This window comes from Dendropsophus ebraccatus, chromosome 1 (assembly GCF_027789765.1).
Source record: "Dendropsophus ebraccatus isolate aDenEbr1 chromosome 1, aDenEbr1.pat, whole genome shotgun sequence".
Taxonomy (NCBI): Eukaryota; Metazoa; Chordata; class Amphibia; order Anura; family Hylidae; genus Dendropsophus; species Dendropsophus ebraccatus.
Window position 1 is genome coordinate 41,361,596 of NC_091454.1, and position 26,901 is coordinate 41,388,496.

The 26,901-nt window shown below is 39.1% G+C and overlaps 1 protein-coding gene and 1 long non-coding RNA gene across 2 annotated transcripts in view; one reads left to right on the forward strand and one right to left on the reverse strand.

Moving 5' to 3' along the window:
* LOC138773693 (uncharacterized) overlaps nucleotides 1-25,006 on the forward strand; it is a 56,173-nt gene extending 31,167 nt beyond the window's left edge. Inside the window, exons 2-3 of the long non-coding RNA XR_011360210.1 lie at nucleotides 22,767-22,868; nucleotides 24,856-25,006. This is a non-coding gene — a long non-coding RNA (uncharacterized lncRNA). The remainder of the gene's footprint in view (nucleotides 1-22,766; nucleotides 22,869-24,855) is intronic.
* Nucleotides 1-26,901, reverse strand: part of LOC138782175 (follistatin-related protein 4-like) — a 584,758-nt gene that overhangs the window by 498,680 nt on the left and 59,177 nt on the right. The window lies entirely within an intron of this gene.

Sequence of the window (26,901 nt, forward strand, 5' to 3'; positions counted from 1 at the left end):
ATTCAATCTGCCATCCATCCAGAGAATTGCCTTTGGCTGTATCCATGTTTTCCAGGTGGCCCTCAGGCTGTCTCCACCTTCTCTAGAGCGTAGGCAGACAGTGGGATTGTAAAGCTTGTTCTACTTTGTACACAGCTTAACAAAGCCCGCTCCACTCATCTCTAATTGAAGCATAAAATGCACAGTGTTTTTCTGTAAACTGTTATATGAGTAATATGGTTCAGACAAGATTAGCGTCCATCAGGTTTAATATAGAAATACTGTGTTGATCCAGAAGAAGAAAAAAAAATCCTTATGAGGTAGATGCCTATACCCTCATAGTAAGGGAAAATTGTATTGAGCCTCGAGAGCTTCAAGCATCTCCTTTGCTGCATAGAAAATAAGAGAGCAGCAGATGTAAGGTTCACTAGCACAAAGATCAAACATGTATGAGAAAGCTCTTGAGAGCACTTTTTTATGAACATAGCAGAACAGCGTTATTCATGTTCACGTTCTTGACTGTAAAACACACCAGCATTGAAATCTAGCTTTATATGACTAACCTGTTGAAATTTAATAGTGCAGTAAAACCATAATTTGATATATGCATATTAAAAAGCAAAGGAAAATGAGAAACCTCAATAAAAATGAACTTTTCAAGGTGAATTACTGTGTGCCACATAGGCTTTATGGGTTCTTCCTCCGTGTGCCTCCATGTTCAGCGCTGAGCATTTTTCTTCTGTCATAATTTCATGACGTAATTTATGACTTCCTTCTACATAGACTATTAGATAACTGGATCATTTTAATCTAAAACTTTCATGTAAAATTGAATTTTGTTATCAATGCTGAACATCTGGTGCTAGAGAGGTGCTGGTTTGGTTTCCTCTCGAGATAGTTGCTTAATATATTAGCATGAATTATGAATAAAACATAAATATAGCACGTCCTTTGTGAAGCGTTAAAATTAAAGACCTTTCCATAGCCGGAGGCTAAGATCTTGTTTAAGAGAAATGTGTTTTTGGCAGACTCCAATTAAACCTACACATAGACATTGTCTATAACATATGCTTTTCTGTTTCAATGCAGGAAAATAATATTTATTTATTGATCCTTTTTTACTACTTTTCTACCATAATTAAATGTCCATTCTTTAATGTATAGTACATAAAGCATATAAACATCTGGCAAAGAAATATTATAATAGAGATGTTAGTAAGCTCTGAAAACAAAGTCAAAACTTTCTATACTCTCATAGTTGTCTCCCACCCAGGCAGAATTTAAGGGATATCTCTATCTTAACTTAAGTAGTTAAACTTGTAGATTTCCTCAAAATAAATATTTTTAAAAATACAATAATTTATCAAACTTGTCTCCTTCTCCTAATATACTGCTCTTTCCCTCCCATTGTGGTAAACTCATTTTCTAAGTTACAGAACACCTTTCTGCTCTAGATGCAGTGATCTAGCTGGTATATATAGCTATAATACACATACTAACCCCTTCTCATCAGTAATCTGTACATATACGTTCCTACTGCACATCCCCCATGCAGAAGGAATGTATATATACGTTCCTACACTGACAGGGGCTTTGTGATGAGAGCGGGATAGCTGCTGGGAGTGCGATCCCGCTCTCATCTGTGTCCAGGGCCGGAGATAATGAGAGTCAGCTGTGATCCCGCAGCAGACTCTCATTAACCCCTTAAATGCCGCGATCTACAGCGATCGCGGCGTTTAAGGTGCTCAGTGACAGATCAAGCATCTGTCACTGAGTGATCGGGACCCACGATCGCATGTGCCGACAGACGGGGGTAAGCTCCTTACCTCTGTCCTGTCGGATCATCGATCTATGTGTAGAGTCTGCTCTTAGGCAGGCTCTATACATAGATCGCCAATAACACTGATCTATGCTATGCTATGGCATAGCATAGACCAGTGTTTGCAATCTAATAATTGCATATTTTACAGTAAATAAAAGTGTTAAAAAAGTGTAATAAAAAAGTTTTGAAAAGTAATAAAAAACCCTTATGAACCCTCTCCCAATGAAAGTTTAAAGACCCCCTTATTATTAGACCCACCTTATTTATTAAAATTACATATCTTAGCGTGCGGAATTGTCCGATCTATTAAAATATAACATTATTGCTCCCGCACAGTGAACGGCGTAAGCGGAAACAAAAAAAAAAAACGCACCAGGATTGCTGATTTTATTAAATTATATATCACAAAAAAATTAATAAAGATCAATCAAAATTTTGCCGCAATCATGGCGCAAAAAATGACACCCCAACCAGCCCTGTAGGTGGAAAAATAAAAGCGGCATGGCTCATAGAAGGCAAGGAGGAACATTGTGTTAATTTGAGAATTTGAGAATTTGAGAAGAGCAGCATATCAGGAGAAGGAAGCAAATTTGCTAACGACTCATACAAGTACAACTATACTAGTTGAGATGAGGATACCCCTTTACCAGAAGAGCACGCATGTTAACATTAACACTAGTCAGTAGTTCTCTCCCAGCACTAGTTCAGGAGATGCAGGTGTCTCCACCCATTACTAAATTTGCTGCCTAGATACCTGGCTGTTCAGTTGTCCAGCAAATTTTCCTCTATCTCAGCAAATATTTTGTTCTACTGCCCCTTTTCCATGTTATGACTTTTTAACATTAGTAAAGGGGTTAGCCAAGTTTGAAGCAAGCCATATTATTAATTATAATAATTTACCTACTGGTATATGCAAAGATGTGATAAAGCATAAAATACCTTCACTTTATTTTCATAGCAATAAAATTGATCACAGACTGGGATAAATGTACAATGAAGCTGCATGGGAAGGCTACAAACACAGCCTTTTTTGTACCAGTCAGCTTGGACTTTGTTGTGGATTGCACAGGGGTGCCAACTGATTGCTTATTAGTACTTACTGATTTACTGTCCCTTCTCTATGTCCCCATTCTGTATAATCATGCGGCTCCACCCTTCCTCCTATCTCCCATTCATGTGCAGCAGCTAGACAGCTTCTTTGCCTATACGATGGCTACCTGAGAATCATGTAATGATACCCATGACTCTGCTATTTCCATTGCATCTGTGCTGTTCCCATTGCATCTGTGATGTGTGTGTCACATGCTCTTTCATAAGCAACCAATTTATGGACCATGGGTCTACAAACTGCGGCCCTCCAGCTGTTGCAGAACCACAATTCCCATCATGCCTGGACAGCTAAAGCTTTGTATTTGGTTGTCCAGGCATGATGGGAAATGTAGTATTGCATGTTATGGACAGAGAAGCAGTCTGGTTATTGCTCATGGATGAGTGATCAGGGGAAGTGATGCATGATGCAAAACAGAGTTGAAGTGGAGTTATGTCATTGAGTCAACATGATCATGCAGTTTGCCAAAAGATCTTTTGTCCTACATCAGTAAACAGGCAATTCAAATACTAACCAATAAAAAAAAAAAATCATGTAAATAGAAGACCAGAATAACAGTATGCAGGTTGCACTGTTAGAACTTCACCGGTCTTACATTTTTCGCTATCATGACTGTTCTTACCTTGTGTAGAAAAGTTAGAAAACCTGTCCATAAACACTGATTGCTGAGTGCTGGGAACTTTTCTCCTGACTTCATTAGGAGACTTTACCCTTCCTTTAGCACCATGCATTGTGAGGTACCAATGATATACTATTATATTACTACATTTTTTAGAGTTTCCATCCATGCACATGCTTCTTTATTTTCGTCATTTTCACATCTGGCAAAGGCCTTCTATAACACTAGACAAAAAAACAAAAAGTGCAGCAGCAACCTACAGGTGCAGTGGCTTACCGTATATACTCCTCCCAGCGTACACACGATAAACACCTGCTCTGTAGATATTAAAAATTGAGGATCTTAGCAAACTATTTGATCAAACAGAGTGTACCTTGTCACCAACGTTAAGGTGTCCTCGGAGACATGGTCCCTACTCTAGCATTTTCACACTAGCAATGGCCTCTCCTGGGCTTTAATAAGCCTACAACTGGGCAGATAGGAGCCAAATGTTCTCTTTTATAGCACCCTTGGGACATGGGAGGAGTGCAAGTCAACAGGAGGTAGCCACACCCCCACATACAACAGAAGGTAGCTACACCCCCCACATTCAACAGAAAAAAAGGGAAAATTTGGCAGCACATCTATGACTCTGTTCACACTGCAGGTTGCACGCTGCTAGAGTAGGGACCATGTCTCTGAGGACACCTTAACGTTGGTGACATGGTACACTCTGTTTGATCAAATAGTTTGCTGAGATCCTTACTTTTTAATATCTACAGAGCAGGTGTTTATCGTGTGTACACTGGGAGGAGTATATACGGTAAGCCCTAGCACCTGTCGGTTGCACTTTTTGTTTTTTTTTTGTCTGTACTTAAGCCACTAGCAGCATGCAACCTGCAGTGTGAACAGAGTCATAGATGTGCTGCCAAATTTTCCCTTTTTTCTATAACACTAGAGTCTCACCTTGTGCATTCTCTCTAGTATGGCTTTCACAAACTCAAGCCGGTCAAGCAACTTCAACACAATTTCTAAAGCCTCGTGTTCAACCTATGCTACCAATGCTGAGAGATCCAATGGTGACATTATCAATCCTTCTCCCACGTGTTCCAATCCCACCTTCTTATAACATCAGGTGTCACCACCTGGATGGGTCACAAAAGTATTGCTTCTTCCACATACGTGATGATTCAAAAGGCTCTAAGCAGTAGACCACTATGAACCTGGGTATCATAGCTGTTGTCATAGCTAATTCATTAAATAAGTTCAAGGGAGGCCTGGATGCTTTTCTTGAAAAATATAATATCACAAATTATGGGCATTAGATATTTGGTGATACATTGATTAAAGGATTATTCTCATTGCCATTGGAGTCGGGAGGAATTTTCTCCCTGTGATGGGGCAATTGTCATCTGCTTCATAGGGGTTTTTGCCTTCCTCTGGATCAACACAGTAGGGTTCTCTAGGTTGTACTTGATAGACTCTTGTCTTGTTACTATGTATAATATAAGAATGGTATAAACCCCACAAGTGCCATATATGTTACATAAAGTAGATATAAGAGCACAATATATCCTATGTCCGTATAAATAGAGCATCGAAAGGCATAAAACAGTTGTCAATCTCAGTAGACTTACTCTAGGTCTCAGAGCAAATAATGGAGTTCCAATTTAACATACAGATGAAACACATACTCTTACCGGAAGATCAACTATGACTAGAACTATGACGATGACTAGACCCTCTAAGAGGGGGACTGGAAGGTCATTGAGAGTTAGAGGAAGAAGATGTCAGGCGCTAATCCCACCATGTAAAATGTATGGCTCCATCTTGCATATTGCAAACCCTAAACTGTTGGAAGCGGTAGGTCTATTTTTGGTGTACGGATGAAAAGACATCAAGTTTATATTGGGAACAATGGGAGGAACTGCAATACAAAAGAAAAACATTTTTTATAATACTTAGCTATATTGACAAAGCAAAGCTCCATCTTGTTATACAGAATTGCGTTGTCAGTAATTCTCTATTAGCCTTAAGAAAGACTAGGATAGGAGGATTTTCACAGCATTGCAGCTTTGAATGGTAAAATGTAATGGCCTATCAACCAAAGTCGTATATTGTATTCCAATATATTTTATGGCTGAAAAAAAAGCCCAAAGACGTGTTAGGTTTCCAACATCAATAAGGTAAAATTACCTTCAAATCACTGTGAATAGAATCATTAGTGTCAGATCTCTAGCAACCATTTTAACATGTCAGATTTCCAATAGGAAATTGCAGTTTATTCTTTAACTCATCAATGTTTTCTCCTTTAATGGCATAACAATGACAGAAATGACAGATTGTGTAAGAAGTGAACCATATATTTCACAGGCAAAGGAAATGTATACTGTGATAAGATTCTTCTCCTTTTTTTTCCTCCCATGAAAGCAAGACGACACTAAAAGCAGCAACTGTTATATGAAAGGCCCTAAAACACTGTCATACAAGAAAGCAGGGCTATAATACAAGACAGCGAGACATTTTTATATTTTGAGATGTTTTTGTTATTTTGCTAAATATATAATAATTCTATATTTATTTCTGTTGTATCTATTTTTCTATTCTAATTACCAGGCTTGTTATGGTACATTTATCAGAGCTGTCTATGTTGCCTATAAACAGCAATCACAGTGCAGATTTTCTCCCATAAGTTTATAAAATATAAGGAAATTATGATTGTTTGCTAAACATAATAAGGCGTATTCTTTCAATTATATTCACTACGGACAGAAGTTGTCTATTCTCACACTGCTGAATCAAAGTGCCATCCATATTACTAAACTCAATATAAAGAATCCAGTGGAGTATGACTCTAGAGTAAATTGGAACATAAACAGTATAGTTTCTTCGAAAGAACCATGGGGTGATATGAAGTGGGCTCAGGAACTGAGCCTTTTCTATATTCTCTGTATTAAAAGTGACAGTTCTGCCCCTACGGCACAATGCCCCCACACCTCCAACCGCTATGAGGTTGTTTTATTAAGCAGTGTAGGAGTACGACAATTGGACAGTAAACTTAAACTAATAAAAATATTTGGGACTGTTAATAAAAAGGTTTTAAATTAACAAAATGTAACAAGAAATAAAATAAAATCAAACTTTTACCAAAAAAATAAAAATAAAATAAAGCATACAATTACCAATGAGACTTAGAGAATTAATGCACCTAGTTAATGTGTTACTGTTTACTCTGCTTCAACTGTACTTATATGCAAATCTTTAGATTGTCCAGGCGGTCCATTCAAGAGAGCAAAGGTCTGCTGCTGCTGCCGCTTCTGTTACACGGGAAGCAGACCATTGCTATCATGATTGGTTTGATAGATCATGTTTAAAGACAACAAGGAGTCGGCATTGTGCATGTCAGCTGATCGTTGCCTTTTAACATGACCTATTACACCAAATAATTATCGTCGGGAGCGGCCAGTAATTGGACAAGTATGGCTGATAATCTTTTGGTGTCATGGGTGTCAACAGTCAGACCTAGTGGGTTACCAAATCTACTTATTGGGCAAGAACTCTTGCAAGCTATTAAAACAGTGATATTTTTCTTCTCTTATATTGAACTCTGTATATTGATGACCCAGCTTACTAGCTACACTTACCCAGCCTGTTTTCTGATGCCTTCCACTGGCATTCTCTGATCCTTGGGGACCAGCTTCTACCATCACTGGGACCATGCCTTGTGGAGCAACTTAGTCTCCTCTAGCAGCAGAAGTCCAGTTTTCACATCCTGCAGTGGGATGAAGGCTAAAGACTTTGGGGGCACTAAGACTCCGCTCCCTGCATAACCCAAAGACAAACCAGTTTGATAGCATAGCGGGTCCACATCTGCTGCTCCTTGCACATGTTAAATTAGGTAAATTAGACTCTACCACATTTTAGAGAATAAGTAAGTAGAACCCCATCAAGATATCATGAATTCATAAACTTAGTGTGTGAAAAGGGGCATTTTGACATGGTTAATAGGTACATTTCCAATCAGACACTATTTTTTAAAATGTTCCAAATATTTTGAAATAGAGGGTTCAACATACCGTTATGCAAGCGCTGCATTATCTTTATACTATAACAGTTACTATGCTGTAGAGAGGTTTTCGCTATATAGATGTACTGAAAATCTACTTTACAGATCACCATGGTTTCTCTCTTCAAGTGTCTTCTAAGCAGCTTACTATGAGTTGACTGTAAATAGATGGGTACCCTGCAGGCATGACAGTTGTATAGAATATCACTACAAATCAACTTGGTATATCCAGTATAATATCTCCACGATGCTACAAATCAATGCACTGTACTAGAAGTTTTTACAATAGAATGAGTTGCTTTTAGCATTTTTGTGCCCTTCAAAAATGGAGAAATTCCCTAGTTTGAACCAGAAATAAGACTATTCTACCTTCCTTATAGTATCCCAGGAGCCGAAATTAATCTGATTTTGTTCTGAAATATTCTGAAACAGAATTCCTAAATATCTTGGATTTGCATGTTATAGCGCTTGCAGTCAGAGTGAGAAATGGGCCGATTCATTATCATCTATTCACTATCAAGCACAAAAAGGTTTAGAATTGCTAAAGCTTGTTATTTTAAAATAATTTAGACTCTAACACATACATTTCAACCAATTACCGGCAAGTAATATTCAACCTTCATCATGAATTACAAATTTCAGCCATGAAAAGGATATCATCTGAAATAAACTGACAAGCGCTACCACTACTGACTGCCTGATATAATATTATGATTAATGCCTCTTCATTCACAGCATATTCTCAAACAGGAAAGCTGATGGAATGTACTGAACATATCATAGTCCTAGAGAACCATGCCGCTCAGCAGCACATGGAACCCCAGATCTGCTCAAAACCAATAATAGAACCTGTCCCCAAATGGTAGGTGTGGGTAATTCCTTTTACCTACAACTAGTTCTGAGCCCTGCGGGGTCATTCAATTTTTTTTAAAAGGGTTATCCAGCAAAATTTATTTTAAATCAGAAAGTTCTATAGATTTGTGATTTACTTATATTTAAAAATCTAAAGTATTTCCATACTTATCAGCTGCTGTATGTCCTGCGGGAAACGTTTCCTTTTCAGTCCGACACAGTGCTCTCTGCTGACATCCCTGCCAGAGATGTCGGCAAAGAGCACTGTTTCAGACTGAAAAGAAAATAACATTTCTTGCAGGACATACAGCAGCTGAAAAGTTTGGGAAGACTTGAGATTTTTTAAAAAGAAGTACATTACATATCTATATAAGCATCTAGATTTCTCGGTCATTGCAGCTGACTGTGGTGTTTAATATACAACAGCCACCTACTGCTGATAGCATAGGGTCAGTCCCTGCACTTTATGGCTGGGTTCACACTATGTATATTTGAGGCAGTATTTGGTCCTCATGTCAGGTCCTCATAGCAACCAAAACCAGGAGTGGATTGAAAACACAGAAAGGATCTGTTCACACAATGTTGAAATTGAGTGGATGGCCGCCATATAACACTAAATAACGGCCATTATTTCAATACCACAGCCGTTGTTTTAAAATAACAGCAAATATTTGCCATTAAATGATGGCCATCCACTCAATTACAACATTATGTGAACAGAGCCTTTCTGTGTTTTCAATCCACTCCTGGTTTTGGTTGCTATACAGCCTCACAAATACAGCCTCAAATATACATAGTGTGAACCCAGCCTATAGCTGTTAGCTGATTGCCATGGTAATATATATATTAGATATTGACAAGGGGATAAAGGGCTACATAAATCCTAAGAAGAAATGGCAATTTGCTTTTATATGCTATCACATCATGATCATTAAGGTACCCCTGATTACCTGGCCCCTTCAGCCTTTTTTTCCCACAATAGCACTCGTGATCATGTTAAAGTAATATTATTAATTTCAGTCTTAATTTCCCCCAAATTTCTGATTTTTACAGATCATTTTAGCTGAATCCATTCTTACAGGAGAAGGGACTCCAGTCAATGTTCATTACCCAGTTTGTATAAATAAATGGAACGACTATGGAGTAGAATTGATAACTAACATAACTGATGAACAATCCGACCATTATATTCTGCGCTTTCACTGTCAGTCATGTGATCAAGGCTGTGGCCATGTGACTGGTGCCCTGCAATTATCCTCAGGAGTTTATTCAAATTCAAATTGGCAGTTGAATCTAAAATGGAATTGATGGCCAATATGGATTGATTCCACCCTCAATACATTTTGAGTGGTGTGCTCTACATCTTTAGATATGATACATGTTGTTTGTATGTGTTACCTAGCTCAGTATTCTGTGATATCAGCATGACACAAGATTTAGTGAATTTACAAAGATTTTTCACCTGAATATTTAGTCAGAAAATGCCCTTAACCCCTTAACGACGGCGTGAGCCCTCTCTGCAGCCCGCGGTCCCCGGTTGCCATGTGTAGCCAGGGACGGTGGGTATTAGCCGCCGCATTTGTATAGTATCTGTGCCCCCTGTCGCTGGTGTCTAGTGGGGGATCTCCCCCGTGCGATGCGATCGCGGAGATACGTTCTAATGAGCCAGCCGGGTCTCAGCGTCGGAATGACGCTGATCCCGCCTGGGCAATCTATTCAGATGGTCTGCAGCAGACAATTATAATAGAGCACCGATCTAATGGACTGTTGCTCTGTTACATACACAGCATTGATCTCAATAGGAGATCAGTGCTGTGTATATAGAAGTCCCCCAGGGGGCTTTTAATTACTGTATGTACAAAAAGAATAAAGTGTATTTTTTTATAAAAAATCCCCTCCCCTAATAAAAGTCCAAATCACCCCCCTTTTCCCATTTTATAAATACAAATAAACAAATAAATAAACAAACATGTTTGGTATGGCCGTGTGCATAATCACCCGAAATATAAATTTATTTAATTCATGATCCCTCACAGTAAATGTCGTAAGCGCAAAACAATTCCAAAGTTCAAAATTGCGCATTTTTTGTCACATCAAATCCAGAAAAATTGTAATAAAAAGCAATCAAAAAGTCGCATTTGTGCAATCAAGGTACCAATAGAAAGTACAGATCATGGCGCAAAAAATGACACCTCATACAGCCCCATAGACCAAAGAATAAAAGCTATATAAGCCTGGGAATGGAGCGATTTTAAGGAACGTTTATTTTCTGTAAAAGGTTTTATTTTTTTACGAGCCATCAATTAACATAAAAGTTATACAAGTTACATGTCATTTTAATTATACCGACTTGAGGAACATATATAACATGTCAGTTTTTCCATAGAACACACGGCGTAAAAATTAAGCCCCCCCAAAGAAAAAAAATTGTGTTCTTTCTTCAATTTCACCGCGCATATAATTTTTTTCTGGTTTCGCAGCATATTTTATGCAAAAATTCAGCCTGTCATTGCAAAGTACTATTAGTGATGCTCATGTGGGTCTGTAGATGTAAAAATGCAACTGCTATGGCCTTATATACACAAGGAGGAAAACGCAAAAATGAAAATTAGCCCGGTCTTTAAGGGGTTAATGCCTCCTTATATACACAAGGGGGAAAAGAACGAAAACGCAAAAACGAAAATTTGCCCGTTTTTAAGGGGTTAATGCCATTTCATATAGTTTGGTACCAACTGTTATAACACATACACATTGCGTAACATAGAAAAGAGACGGTTCTTGAATTCTCAACCTGCACTTGTCATTTCTATTTCTGCAGCAGTTTGTTCCTGTTTAATAATGGGCATAAAAAAACATTTGTAACAGTCAGATAAAGGTCTTCCATAGAAAGAAGTGTGCCCTTGGGCCTTGCTTCAGCCTTTAACGTCATTTGCAGAAGAAGAAGTTAAAATTGCTGTCCAGCTTACCATTTTTGCCCATTTTTGTGTATCTTTCCTCTTTACAATTATTTAAATGGCTGTCCTCTGTGGCCCCTTTTAGCATGATCCCAAAATAATTTCTCTTATTTGAGAAACATTGAATTGTATTCAATTGTATGAGCTTTGAGTTCTTCTCCCACAGAGAAATATGAGCGTCAGTTTCCATTATATATATATAGGGTTTCTATTTATCTAGTTCTCCCTCAGGTCGCTTCTGGCTCTGATCACTGAACGTCTCTGATTTCAGACTGATGGTGTGACTGTATTTAAGAAACAATAATATTTTCCATGACATGTAATTTACTGAATGGACACTTTAGTTTAACCCCTTCACGTCAGCATATACGTTACTGCTGCACATACCCCCGTGTAGCAGGAATGTATATATCTACATTCCTGGCTGTGCACACATTACTGTTCCCAGACCTTGGCATGACAGGCAGCCGCAGTACCGCAGCTGCCTGTCATAAAGCCCCTCAAACACTGTGATGCACAGCATTCGGCTTTTAAGGTTGTCAGTGACAGCATGGGTGCGGGGGTCCCGATCACTTGTGTAGGCAGGCGGGGATAACCCACTTACCTCCGTCCTGTCGAATTGGCGTGAATAGAGTCTGCTCTCAGGCAGACTCTATGTACAGATCGCCGATAGTACTGATAAATGCTATGCTATGGCATAACATTCATTAGTATATACAATCAGAGCATTGCATATAAAAGTCTCCGAAGGGACTTGTATATGTAATACAAAATGTGTAAAATAAATAAATAAAAAGGTTTTCTAACATATTTAAAAATAATAACAATAAAAATACCCCAATAAAGATTTATATGACCCCCTTTTCCATTATACAAATAAAACATAAAAAATAAACATATTTCATATCATAGCATGTGGAATTATCCGATTAAAATATAACAATATTGTTCCCACACGGTGAATAGTGTAAATGAAAAGAGGGGGAAAAAAGACACCAGAATTGCTGATTTTTAAAAATTATATATTAGAAAAAAATGTATTAAAAACAATCAAAATGTATTTCTTACACCAATATGATACCAATAAAAATTAGAGATCATGGCGCAAAAAATGACAACTTAAAAATATATGATAATAATATAAAATCCCAATTATAGGGTTTAAAAAAGGGAGCTCTAAGTAGTCCTCTCACTGGGGCTTTTACGATCGTAAGTAACGATTATCGTTCCATGGAAATGAGTGAACGTTTTCAGGTCTTTCGCAATAGCGGTCGTTTGAAATCGTTAATCGTTAACAATTATGCAAACGATAATCGTCCGGTGGAATAGGGCCCTTACTTTCTCACTTTGCTATACTTGGTTATATAACTTCACATTAGGCCTCAGCACATCTGCTCTTCTGCTGGATACCAGAACTTTAGTAATGTTCATCCAAACATTCCCCCCAAAGTCTTTCAATCTCATACCAGTGCTTTGACTACAGGAAAAATTGCTCGTTTGCTCTTGAGGCCCGTAAATCGGCCATCAGATGCATATCTTTTATTATGCAGGGAGATCAGCTGCTGTATGCCCTTAAAGAAGTCATATTTTCTTTCTAGTCTGACATGGTACTTCCTGCTGCCATGAGCCATGACTGGAACTGTCCAGAGCAGTAGCAAATCCTTGCAGAAAACACCTCCTGCTTTGTACAGTTCCTGACATGGATAGAGGTGGCAGCAGAGAGCCACATGTCAGACTGGAAAAAAATACACTATTTCCTGCAGGGCATACTGCAAATGATATGTACTAGAAGGCTTGAGTTTTTAAAAATGGAATTAAAACTTTTTGGTACTAGTTTATTCCCCCCTCCCCTCCGGAGTACCCCTTTAACAGCATTATCACATACAGTTATGTGATTTTGCCTTAAGGGGTTAATGCAATTCAACCTAGAAAACATTCTTGAACGCCTACTGCCAGACAGAGGGACTATCAACTGATACAAACCACGTCAAATAGTCAAACGGAAAACATTTTTCCCTTACCATTGTATCTTATAGAACTGTACATTAAACAGTCAATCATTTTCTACTGTGTGGGATTGCCAACTTTCATTAACTGGAAACATTATAACTTTTCAAATAAATGGAATTGCCCTCAAAGTGCAATTCTCTAGTTAGGAATAGATTACATAATCAAAGCAAAAATGTTGATTATTTATTCAGAGGGTAACCTCACCATCATGGCAAAATAATTCCCCATTCAGTACATAAAGGCTATGTAAAGGAGAAGTCTGGCGTTCTAAAAAAATTGTCAGCTGGTAGAGGGGGAACATAATAAACCAGCACTACTTACCTCTCGCTGTGCCTTTGCAGCAATGTCCCACCGATTTGGGATGCCGGGCTCCAGGAACTCCTCTGGCTGCAATGCCACAACCTGGATGATGGACTGGCCACTCGGCTAGTCAGTGTCTGGGGCGGGATTATGCTGCAGTCACTGATTGGCTGATTGATCCATCCATCAGTTGGGTCTGGTATTTTTCCACAAGTCATGATGACATCATTTGACGATTCATAGGCACAGTGAGAGGTAAGTAGGGATTGTTTATTATGTTCCCCCCTGCCGGCGGGCAAATTTTTAAAATTTTTAAAATTTTTAATGCATGCCATATTCAAGTATCAAATGTTTAATGCTGATTGTAATACTGCAGTACAGTATGTAGGAACACATTAGTAGCACCAAAATGATCCCCTCATTATATAGGATCCGCAGCAAATCTGCAGCAGATTTGATGCTGTGTTCAGTTATTTAGATCACATCTGCTGCAGATCTGCTGCAGATCCGCACCATCAAATTCGCTGCAATACGGAACGTGTGAATCTAAGCTGTATTACATGGCCCAAGCCACCAGATTATTCATGCTCTGGCAGTATATAGGAAATAAAAAAGAGCCTATACTTAAGTGTCCATACTCCCCTGGTGTCCTCCCACCTTGTCCCCCGCAGCCAAATGTTCTGAACCCACTTCTGCAATGACATTCCGCTCAAGCAATCACTGACCCATTTTATTCAGTGATTGGCTGAGTGGGCTGCCACTAAAGAGGCAGGTTTACAGTACTTTGGTGAAATATCTAAATAACAACTACCCATGAATGTCCTCAAAACTGCCAGAAAAGAAACTCATTCAAGGGAAAATATCTGGCTAACTAGTGCTTTTTATTGGAGGTAGCCTCTCTGTAAATCAATGGTTGACTCCTTTGAGAGGGTTGCAACACGACTTCCAGAAAGAAGAGTGGTTAGTTGGCTGTGTGTTTTACCCCTCATCAGATCAAAAAAAAAAGGTGCTGTTTGGCTGGATGAAAGGTCTCCAATGTAGATCCGATAGTATCAATGCTTAGCATATGAGACTCCCAATGCCAGCTTGACAGTTTCTCCAAGGAGACATATTATCCCATTAGACTCAAATAACACTTTTTTTTAGAATACTTTGAAGAGTCTGTAAAAAGACAACTATGGCAGGGCATCTATCTGGGTCCTTAGTTGCCCCTTTGTCTACATATACAATAACATTTCATCCTTATGCCGGCCAGGCACACATGTTGTAGTGGTGTCACTATGGGTGACACATCACTGCAGCCATCAAGTCCATGGTATAAGTGATAATTGTAATATTACCAATAGTAACACATGACAGGTTCTTCTGTTTGCCTCCATTACCAATATTTACACGCGTTTGGTACGATGTAGTGAATCCAACATGTAGTATTTTCATTGCCATTGATAAAAATGGAGAGTAGCAAAGACTTCTCCTTCTCCCGTTAAAAGTATCAAATTGAAGACTATTGTACTGGGCAGGTTTATGATGTACTGCACAACAGAGATATATAGAACTTGGCAGAGGATAAAAGTGGAATAACCAGGTCCTCGTCTTTTATCTGCTTCATTTCGATACTGGGCAGAGTTCTTGCCATGATACAATATATCTGTACTGTGCCATGGATTTATAGATAGATTTATCTTTATATGGATTTTTTTTGTTCTCCTCAACAAACACTTTAATGTTTTCTTTCAAAGGTCAAACTGAAAACTGACCTTAATACCACTGAGATGTATCAGTCTGAATATGCTGAACAATTTATTTTATGGAAAGCCCATATTTAACCTGTGCCTCAACCTTTTCTTATAATTGTTCTCTAATGGGTTGCCGTTTAAATATATGTTTAAAATGCCCAGGCAATTCGCAATGTAGAATAAATCATTCTGTAAACCAGAAGTCTAAAATATATGGTTTATGATTGAAAAGAAAATAATGAACGCCAACTAACATACCTAGGGTGACTTTATTGTGCCACAGACAATTGTATTTAAGGGGAACTAATAGCAGATTAGATGAATCTTACCTGCTGATAGCCCCCTAATAGTGCCTGGGAGGCTGAAGAGGAAGGTATGTGTCCTACATTCCTCCTCGGCACTGGTCCCGCGCTGTTAGTTGGAGCAATCTTGGGTCGTGAGTGCTCCATTGCTAATCAATAGAGCAGGTGGGCTGGATGATGTTGTGGGAGGCGGGGTAGTGCCCCTAACAATGCTCCCGGCCAAGATTAGGCCAACTGACAGCATGGAACTGGGGCCAAGGAGGAAGGTAAGACATGTACTGTACCGTCCTCCTAAGTGCCACGTGCATTATAGCCCTCTATAATACCTGGGGCACTTAGGAGGACGGTAGGATCAGCAGGTTAGATTAAGTATTAAATTAAACTGTATGAACTCATTTGTAGCAGTTTTGTGGTTTAGCAAATTATGACACTATATATTTGCACTAGCACTTACTTCTACTCTCACCACTTTCAAAAAGTAACAAGATTTGTGTCTTACGTGTAGTGAAAGAGGGCATAACAAGCAACAGTCCAATAAGACTCGTCTACTAGTTGAGCTATAAAGGGCTTAAGTCCAACAAGTTTGTTAGTTTGTTGCACTGAAAATGGGGCATAAAGAGCTGAAAATATACTTTTTTCTAATGTATTTAATTTTCTGTGCAAAATTTAGTGGTTAGCCCCTCTAAATCAGTTTTAGGCGGACAGAAGAATCTGCCTGTGCATAGAATGGAGTCTATGGCACAGGTGGAGACGTGCCTGGCCGCTAGCGGGGCCAAGCTGTGGAATCCACGGCGGGTGATCCGCCCGGGTTCCATAGTGTGCAGATACCCTAAGGGTGAGGCGATATAAGCAGCTGCAGTATGGGAAACAATAACATAACTTTTGTGGCCAATGGCTACCACATTTCTGTGGCATGCGACTTCTCTCTTCTGTAATCTCAGCCATGTTACCAAACTGTAAAACTGGCCTAAGGTTGAGTTCACATACAATATTTTGGCCCTTATTTTCCTCTATTTTCACTTTCACATAGCTATTTCAGCAGTTTTGTGTGTGTGTGTGTGTTTGTTTTGTTTCCTTTGGTCAATTTTTCAGCAATTTACGGTTTACAACGTAAAATCAGGCCTGAGACTTAAATCTGTAGGTTGCACTGCATGCATTAGGTGCTTTAGGTAAATTACCATCCAAAGCTGAGAATTTTTCAACACACTAAAGAAGGTTTAGCGAATATGCAATGGAAAAAGGTTGCTGCACTGAGGAGCTTACTATTTTTTTTTTTTTAGTGAGTAATGTTTACATTTGCTATACACAGTAGGTCTTGTGATATGTACTGGCATTGCAATTTAATTAGAGCCAGTGTCTCGGGACTGGAAGAGAACATAGTTGATGCTACATTTGTCAACATAAATAATTTTATCTGGAGTGTGTGATAGGCAATGTCAAATCTTTTTTAATCTTAGGAATAATTCCTAGTTCTTAGCCTCAGGCTTGGGACCGGTAGGGAGGAGCATTTGGACTCCTACCTATTTCTATGAGTACTGGCATTTGGTACATGTTCTAGCCATTGTGCTGATTAAGCAATCACATACAAAGGCAAACTAAAAATAAAGATTGCTTTTAAAAAGCCCATGTACAGAGATCAGGTCACAAAAAAAGGCAGACAGGCAGGGGTGTGTGGGAATATAATAAACAAAGTATACTTACCCGTCCCCATTCCCCTGTAGCGCCATTCTTGGGTCTCCTTGATGGACACCGGTTATTTTTGGCCACATACCTGGCTCCTCCAGCTGTAATGTCACAGCCCCACTAAATAATTGCCCCATTAGCCAGTCGATGACTGGGGCGGTGTACAGCCCCAGTGACTGACTGAATGGGCAATCGATCAGCCGGTTACGTGATGTTGCAGCTGGAAAATCTGCAAGAGGCCAGTGGCTGTCAGAAACCCGGGAGTGGCACTGTGGGGCATGGAGACTGCTACGTATACTTTGCATGTTATGTTCCTGCAACCCCCTGCCATTTATTTAATTTCACAAGGTTTCTCTTCAAACCCCTTCACGTCAGCAATGTGTATATATACGCTTCTACTGCACATACCCCGTGCAGTAAGAATGTAAACATAGCTCTTGCATAATGACAGGCAGATGCGATACTGCAGTTGCCTGTCACCAACCCCTTAAATGTTGCAATCTATATCGATTGTAACGTTTAAGGCAGTCAGCGACAGGACAAGCTCCTGTCACTGACTGATCGGGACTGATCGCTTGTACCGACGGACAAGGGTAAGTTATTTACCTCCGTCCTGTCTAATTGGTGTTCTCTGTATAGAGTTTTATCTCAGGCAGGCTCCATGCATAGATTGCCGATAACACTGATCTATGCTATGCTATGGCATAGCATAGATCAGTATATGGAGTCTAATGATTGCATGTTTAACGGTAAAATAAAAATGTTTAAAAAAAGTTAAAAAAAGTTTTTAAAAGTATAAAAAACTTTATAACCCCCCAGTAAAAGTTTAATATACCTCCTCACTCATTATAAAAATAAAAATATTTGAAAATAATAAATACATAAACATGCCATGTATTTAAATATAACATTATTGTTTCTGCACAGTAAACAGCGTAAGCGGGAAAAAACAAACAAACAAACAAAAAAAAGGATTGCTGATTTTTTTAAATTATATATCAAATTTTTTTTTATAAAAAGCAATTTAAACTTTACTTTTACACCAATATGATATTAATAAAAACTAGAGATCATGACGCAAAGAATGACACCCCAACCAGCCCTGTAGGTGGAAAAGTGCCATGGCTCTTAGAAAGCGGGGAGGAACATTGTATTAATTTGACCCAGATATCCAAGCATCAATGGGCTCAGTCTTGAAGGGGTTAAGTAATACTAAACCATGATCCATGGTTACATATGAAAGCAAGCAATAAGATGAAAAAACAACACTTAAGCATTAAATAGATAAATAAAAAGTTGCAACAATTGTAGTCCAAAATACCCATAAATGATAGCCACAGCCCCATGGGCCTCTGTTGGCATTGATGCACAGCGGGATGCACTTAGCACTCAGTGTTACTTAACTTTAAGGCTAAGTGCACACAACATCAAAAATATTAAAAAGGCATCCGATTTTCATATTTGAAATAACGCCGTTTTGCCAAGATTTAACTGACTGCAATGCAATGCATTGAAATCAATGGGAAGACAGACGTCCAAGGCACACAGCGTATTGAATAACGGACGTTTTTGCTGCGGGCGTCAAAATAATGAACATGTTCATTATTTTCAGACGTCTTTTGCAAACAGCGGACGTTTTTTATTTGTAGTTCATACACAGTTTTCCTTTTCTGTCTCCGTTTTTATTATTAAAATCACTTTTCAATTAAGCCACAGCCAAAGTCCAATTAGTAACTAAACTAGTATAATGTACAAACACCCGTCAGTGCACTAAGGGGAGGTCAGGCTGCTAAATAACGTCAGTTATGTTAGACTCAAAATTACGGACGGAGATGAAAAGACGTTGTGTGAACATGGCCTGATACTGTTTTTTCTTACTGCAGTACCTTCTGTTTATGTTTCTTAGTAACCACATTGTCTATAGACACTTAGCGACACTAACTTCATTAGTCCTGCTAAGCAACTCATGTTCATAAGATAATTATCAACCAAAGCACTTGTGCTGACAGCTATCTCATCCAACATCTTCAGAAAAATGCATTATTATCTACAATGAATATGCTAATTTATTCAACAGAATGACAGAAAACAATCCTTGTTTTTTTTCTTCCCTGTTCATACGTCATTGGGTGCTCATAGGGATGTCCCTATACAACTTAAATGTTCTGTAAACTGTAACATTTATGGATGCTAGGCAGCTTAGTGTGCTTTTCAATACCATCCCACGACAGTCCCTTCCGAAGGAATAATTGACACTATAAGGCCTTAATAGATGGCTGTTATGTTCCGTTTACACAAAGCGATAATTTGCCCAATCGATGGTTTAATGATTTGGAAGCAGCGATTTGAGCTTTGGAACGATCAGCGTTTAGACGAAGAGAAAAATTGTTTAAAAAACGTTATTACGATTGTTTTTAAGATTGCTTAAGCCCATCTCACACATCGGTGAATCTGTGAAAGACTGTTTACACAAATTCTTAGCGAACGACCAACGATGATTTGAGAACATGTTGAAATATCACAATGAACGATTTCTCGCTCATCGCTTGATCGTTCGCTGTGTTTACATGAGCCGATTATCGTTCAAATGCGAACGTTATCGAGAAAATTCGAACAATAATTGTTCTGTGTAAACGCACCATAATGCTTTGTAATATAACTTAATTATTTTAATTGATTTTTATTTACCAACCTCAACTCTGTTTTAAAAGCAGTGGTCTTTCTGGTGTATAACTTCTATACATGTTAATATTTCTGTAACTTTTTTTTTTTTTACCTACTGAAGATTCTTGTCTAGTTTGGTTTCTTCTAAAAGAGTATATTGTCTGACTAATATGTCATCATCCATATTTGTTCAGTCAATGTTGTTTTACTATACTACATCCACATTAACCCTTTGAGGACCAGGCCCAAAATGACCCAGTGGACCGCGCACATTTTGATCTTAGTGTTTTCGTTTTTCCCTCCTCCCCTTCTAAGAGCTCTAGCACTCTCAGTTTTCTATCTACAAGCCATGTAAGTGCTTGTTTGTTACAGGAATAGTTTTACTTTGTAATGGCGTCTTTCATTTTACCATAACATGTATGATGGAATTCCAAATATATTATTTATGAAGATAGAAATAGGTGAAATCGTAAAAAAGAATGCAATATGGTAACGTTTGGGGGGTTCCTGTGTCTACGTAATGCACTATATGGTAACAGCGACATCTATTTATTTATTTTTATGTTTTATTTATATAATGGGAAAGGGGGGTGATTTCAACTTTTATTGGGGGAGGGGCTTTGGGGTAGTGTAATAGTGTTTTGAACTTTTTTTTTTTTACACATTTGAAATCCCTTTGGGGGACTTCTACATTCACTAGTTTGATTTTTACACTGATCATTGCTATGCCATAGGCATAGCATTGATCAGTGTTATCGGCGATCTGCTCATTGAGCCTGCCTGTGCAGGCTCAGTGTAGCAGATCGCCGATCGGACCGCACGGAGGCAGGTGAGAGACCTCCGGCGGTCCGTTTCAACGATCGGGACCCCCGCAGTCACACTGCGGGGGTCCCGATCGGTAAGTGACAGGGGACACCCCCTGTCACTTACACTTAAACGCCGCGGTCGCGCCGCGATCGTGGCGTTTAAGGGGTTAATGACACGCGGCAGCGCAATCGCTGCAGCGTGTCATTACCGGTGAGGTCCCGGCTGCTCACTGCAGCTGGCCCCCACCTCCTATGAAGCGTGCTCCACTCCGGAGCGCGCTTCATAGCGGGAGAAACACCCAGGACGTAGAGTTACGTCATGGGTCGTCTGGGGACAGACTTCCATGAGGTAACCCTATGTCCTGGGTCGTCTAGGGGTTAAATGGAATCTGTCAGTTGTAATCTAGGTTCCAAACTACTGACACTGTTAAATAGCTGTTAGGACAAGGGGACATGTTACTTATCGTATATCTATCTGTGATTCAATAATAAAGGTGTTATCCATTGCTACAAAAACATGACCACTTTCTTTCAGAGACAACACAACTCTTGTTTAGGTGTGGTTTGCAATTAAGCTTCATTAACTTCAATGGAACAGAGTTGCAAAACATGCACTCAAACTGGAGACGAGAGTGGTGCTGTCTGATAGAAATTGGCCATATTTTTGTAGTTCTGGATAACCCCTTAAAATTGACTTTTCAAAGCTCCAGAACAGCTGCAAGCTGGAATGCCTGCTCTTTCCTTCCTGCTTGATTGACACCTAGAAGCTGAATCCCAAGCAGGGTCATGTATGGGAGGTGGAAGTGAGGCGGTGTTACAGCTTGCTCTCGGAAGCCTTTGACTCCTTTACTATAGAAGCATTTTTTTTACATTCTGGAAGCACAGACTGATATAAAAAAGATACTGTGACTCCTTGTCCTATGCGATGTGATCCATATTCTAGGGTCGTTCCCTCAGTCCTGGAATAGGGATCACACTTTGTCACACTGTGATTATTGCAGTTGATGGCAGCTGCAGTCATTCAACTATGTTGCACCATCATTATAAAGTAAATTCTAATTGGGTTAGGTTCTTTTCACGATACATTTATCAGGATATGATCAATTTTCATAGCTTTTCTACAGTTTTACTATATATATATATATATATATATATATATATGTATTGTTTTTTTTACAGTAAAACTTTTTTCTTTTGATTAAAATTGTCCAATTGCGACTCTTAGGACAGTTTTCTTTTTTCACCTACAAGGCTGTATGGGATGTAATTTTTTATTAGTATCACATCTATAGATCCGGACATTTTGATTGCTCTTCTGTAATCTGGCACTGTAATCTGGCACTGCTTTTTTGTTTATTCCGTTCACTGTGCAGGAAAAATATAATGATATTTCAGATATAAATAGATAATTAGATCGGAAAATAAGGTCATCTAGGGGTTAATCTAGCAGGTTAATCCATACACACCTGTTATGTATGCCCGTGTAGGCGCCTACCTCCTCGTTCTGGTGCCAATGTTTTATTTTCCTAGGTGGTAATGTTTTGGAGCAATTTGCTCCTAAATATGCTAATTGGTTCCTTTGGCATTCATTGACCCCTTACTACACTGTCCTGTGCATCTGTACATACATAACATAATCGAAGAATAATTTACTATATAATTCTTTATTGCAACATAGTCAAATGGTCATAGCTACCATCAGCCCTTGACCATTGTCTAAGGTAAAAAAAAATACTTAAAGGCTTTAGTTTGATCATATTCACTACTATAAAAAAAAGTTATTTTTGGTGTTTTTTCTATTACTATGAATCTGATTCAGATATAAGTGTTTGAAATTGCCATGACTTATTTTAATAACTTTTCTTTTACTGTTTTTGCTCTTACAGGTGTGACAACTTTATTCTTCCATAGTCCACCCTAGGCAACACCTCATCATACTGTGCTCCAATAAATGAATAAATGAAATGGCATGTGACTATTATCATAAGGTAGGTTCTTAGGTTTTCCGATTTCATCTCTAGGCAAATCCCATAGTGTTGGGTTAAGCAGTACAAAGCTATTCCATTATCACAAAGGCATAAAGGTTCATAAGCCCCCCTTGTGGATCTAAACCTTTCGTGTTGGTGGACCAGTGGAAGACTGCTAACTTTAGGGCAACTTTGGTTTGTTCTCTAATAGTGGATAGTTGTCTCCATTTGATGTTTATCCCCAATCTTTTAGATGAGCAGTGTGTTTGCTTTAAAGCAGGGTTGTGGAACCTTCGGCCCTCCAGCTGTTGTAAAACTACAATTCCCATCACATGCCTGGACAGACAAAGTTAAAGCTTTGGCTGTCCAGGCATGAAGGGAATTGTAGTTTTGCAACAGCTGGAGGGCCGAAGGTTCCACAACCCTGCTTTAAAGCTATTCTGGTTTGTTTTCCGATTTCAGTTGCATAGAAAGTCCCTTGGCTTAAAATAGCAGTACAAAGCTATTCCATTATCACAAAGGCATGAAGGTTCATAAGCTCCCCCCCCCCTTAAGAATCTAAACCTTTTGTGCTAGTGGACTAGTGGAAGACTGCTTACTGCTTACTTTCCGCGGAATAGGAGCAGCGGCAGCAGACCGCCACTCGTCTATATGGGCTTCTGTGGATCTAAACCTTTTTATACTGGTTGACCAGTGAAAGACTCCTTCGGCTTTGGTTCATTTGGTTGGAGGATTTTATCTTTAAAATCAGTTTTTGATAAGCGTGTGTTAGTATATATCTATGGGTTATGTCTACTAGATTTCACATTATTTCAGGATGTTGATCGAGGGATTTATTCTGATTGCCATATTGGGGACAGGAAGGATTTTTTTCCCTGTTATGGGGCCATTGCCTTGTGAGAGTTTTTGCTTTCCTCTGGATCAACCAAGTAGGTTTAAACTAGAAATTAAGACCTAGTACTATTAGACTGCAAATCTTAGTTCTCAGCGCCCTCTTTGATTTTAGGGTGGCAGAAAATCCCTGGGATAGAAGGTTTATGAAAGCTGCAGAAAGGATCTTCCCTTTCATTAAACCCAAACTTCCTCCTTGGGATTTAAACTTAGTCTTATCTCAGTTGACAGAACCACCTTTTAAGCCTTTACAAGATCTTTCTAATAAAACATTCATTAAAACATAAGGTAGCTTTCATTTTAGCTATCCCTTCAGCCAGAAGGGTAGGAGATATTTAAGATTTCTCTATCCAGGAGCCCTATATGTCCATCAGAGAGGATAGAGTAGTGTTATCTCCAGATCCAGCATTCCTCCCAAAAGTGGTATCTAACTTTCATAGGTCTCAGGAATAGTCCTTCCCTCCTTCTGCTCTAATACATCTAAAGAGGGTGAAGCTCGTTTCCATTGTTTAGATGTTAGAAGATGTCTCATCCATCACCTACGGAGCACAGAGCAGTGGAGGCTTTCTAATAATCTACTTTTACTTTTTTAAGGGAAGAATAGAGAGAAGATTGAATCTGCTCAGGTCATAGCCAGGTGGATTAAGACTGCTATTTCTTTTGCCTATTTAGCTGCCGGTACTGAGATCCCATCAGATTTCTGCGCTCACTCTACCCGATCTGTAGCCACATCCTGGACAGAGAGGGCCTCAGTCTCAATAGAACAAATATGTAGAGCAGCTACAGGCTCCAAATGTATTCTCAGAAAGATTTAACCTTTGGAAGAAGAGTATTACAAGCAGTCGTTCCACTCTAGGCGTAATTCCTAGTCTATTCTCCATGGGTGCTTTCATAGAGCGAGGGGGAAAACATAAATTACTAACTGGTGATTGCTTTTTCCCTCGGCACCTGCCTAATACCCTCCCTCATATACCTGACTATATATCTAGATAGTCATATAAGCAGTATTATATGATAATCCTCCTGTATAGTAGTTTATCATAGGGTTTTCTTTATATAGATGTGTTAATAGAAAAAAAGAAAAAAGAAAAGGACATGTTCTTTCTTGTTTCCAAAGAAGTTTAGATTATGCTTCTAAATTCCTTGTTGATGACTGGCGATGAAGGGGCGGTCTCTTCTTTTTATGAATCCAACTGACTGTTTCCTGTCCAGAGGAGTTGGAGGTGGTCCTCTCCATGGGTGCCATCATGGGCTTCGAGGAAAAGCAATTACCGGTTAGTAATTTATGTTTTTTGTTCAGTATTTTAGTCAGTATTTTTATCAGCGGGCATCAGGAACTTCTGGCGTCATGTATGATCACAACGCTAGAAGCTTCAAACCCATTCAAATCATCCCTTTACTGTAGTGACAAAGCCTCGCTGTAGTTAGTATTAGTCCAAAAAAAGGGGATCCATGGTTTGCAAACAGCCTATGGTTTGCCTTTACTATAAAAGCCGGTTGTTGTGTTTGGCAGAGTAATGCAGCTTTTTTTTTCGGTGTTGAATAACTGCCATGTTTGGAATATCTGGTTGCTACAGGAAAATTTAATCTGCATAAGCTTTGCCTGAAGTTTCTATTTTACAATAGTTCTTGGATGGCAGCAATGTTTTTCAAAATGCCAATATGCCCACAGCATCTGTTGTCCCATAGCGGCTGCAACATAGTCTAATGACCACAGCCGCTATTAGCCCTTGGCCGCTGTCATAAAAATGATAGTCACTTTTAGCCATTGGTGGCATAGTGTAATGGCCACAGATGCCCTCAGTCCTCAGACACTAAAAAAAAAATTGCATTTTGTTCCACCATATTTGCCACTGCATGCTCTGGTGCTTTTGTGCCTGGTGACATATGCTCTGATGTTTTGTCTGCTGCCGTATACTCTGCTCTGCTTTTGTGCCAGATGACATATGCTCTTGTGCTTTTGTGCTCACCGCCGTATGCTCTAAAGTTTTGTCTGTGACTGTATACTCTGCTGCTTTTGTGCCAAATGACACATGCTCTTGTGCCTGCTGCCGTATATTTAGGTGCCATTGAGCCAAATATCATATGCTCTGGTGCTTTCGTGCCCGCTGCCGTACACTCTGATGTTTTGTCTGCCGCCGTATACTTTGGTGCTTTTAGCCCACTGGCATATGCTCTGATCTTTTGTCTGCCGTCATATTCTCTGGTTCTTTTGTGCCAGATGACACATGCTCTTGTGCTTACTGATTTTGGTGCTTTTATGCCAGATGCTACTGTATATGCTCTCTTTTGTCTGCCGTCGTATACTCTGGTGCTTTCATACCTGCTGCTGCATGCTCTGTTGTTGGGTGTCACTGTATGCTACTCTGGTGCTCTTGTACCAGATGTCATATGCTCTGATTTTTCTCTGCAGGACGCTCTATGCTTCGGGGCTTTTGTTGCCCAGTGGCTGTCCAAGCATGGCTTGTAGTGTTGGTAACCCGGAACGGGGGATAATCAATGTGGCACCATTTGTAAGCAGTTATTATTAGTAAACCTAAGAGTCAGTTATTGTTTTTCTATAGGTCATTTTAGTAATTCACAACAGAATGTCAATTTACCATATAACTCTATGGTTAATATATGCCCATCCCTAGTATCAGCAGGTTAGATAGTAGCTTTCCAAGCATTGCCTGTTGTGTTGGTAACTCGGGAGGTTTTTTTTTAATAGGGTTATTAATGTGGCACCTAATGGTGCATTTACACAGACAGATTTATCTGACAATTTTTTGAAGCCAAAACCAGGAACAGACTATAAACAGAGAACAGATAATAAAGGAAACACTGAAATTCCTCCTCTTTTCTAAACCATTCCTGGCTGTGCCTTATAAATCTGTCTGTGTAAACGCACCATAAAAGTCAGTTGTTGTTTCCTATAGAAAACATAAACAATTTATAGCAAAAATAGCAATTTACCATATAACTCCATGGCAATTAGCAACTCATTCCTAGTCCCAACATGTTAGATAGTAGCTGTCCAAGCATGGCTTGTTGTGTTGGTAACTCAGGGAGGGGGTTATCAATGTGGCACCATGTGTAAGCAGTAATAATTAGTAAACCGAAGGGTCAGTTATCGGTAGACTTTCTTTTTTCTACCTATAGAAAAAAAAGGGGGGGGCTGCGC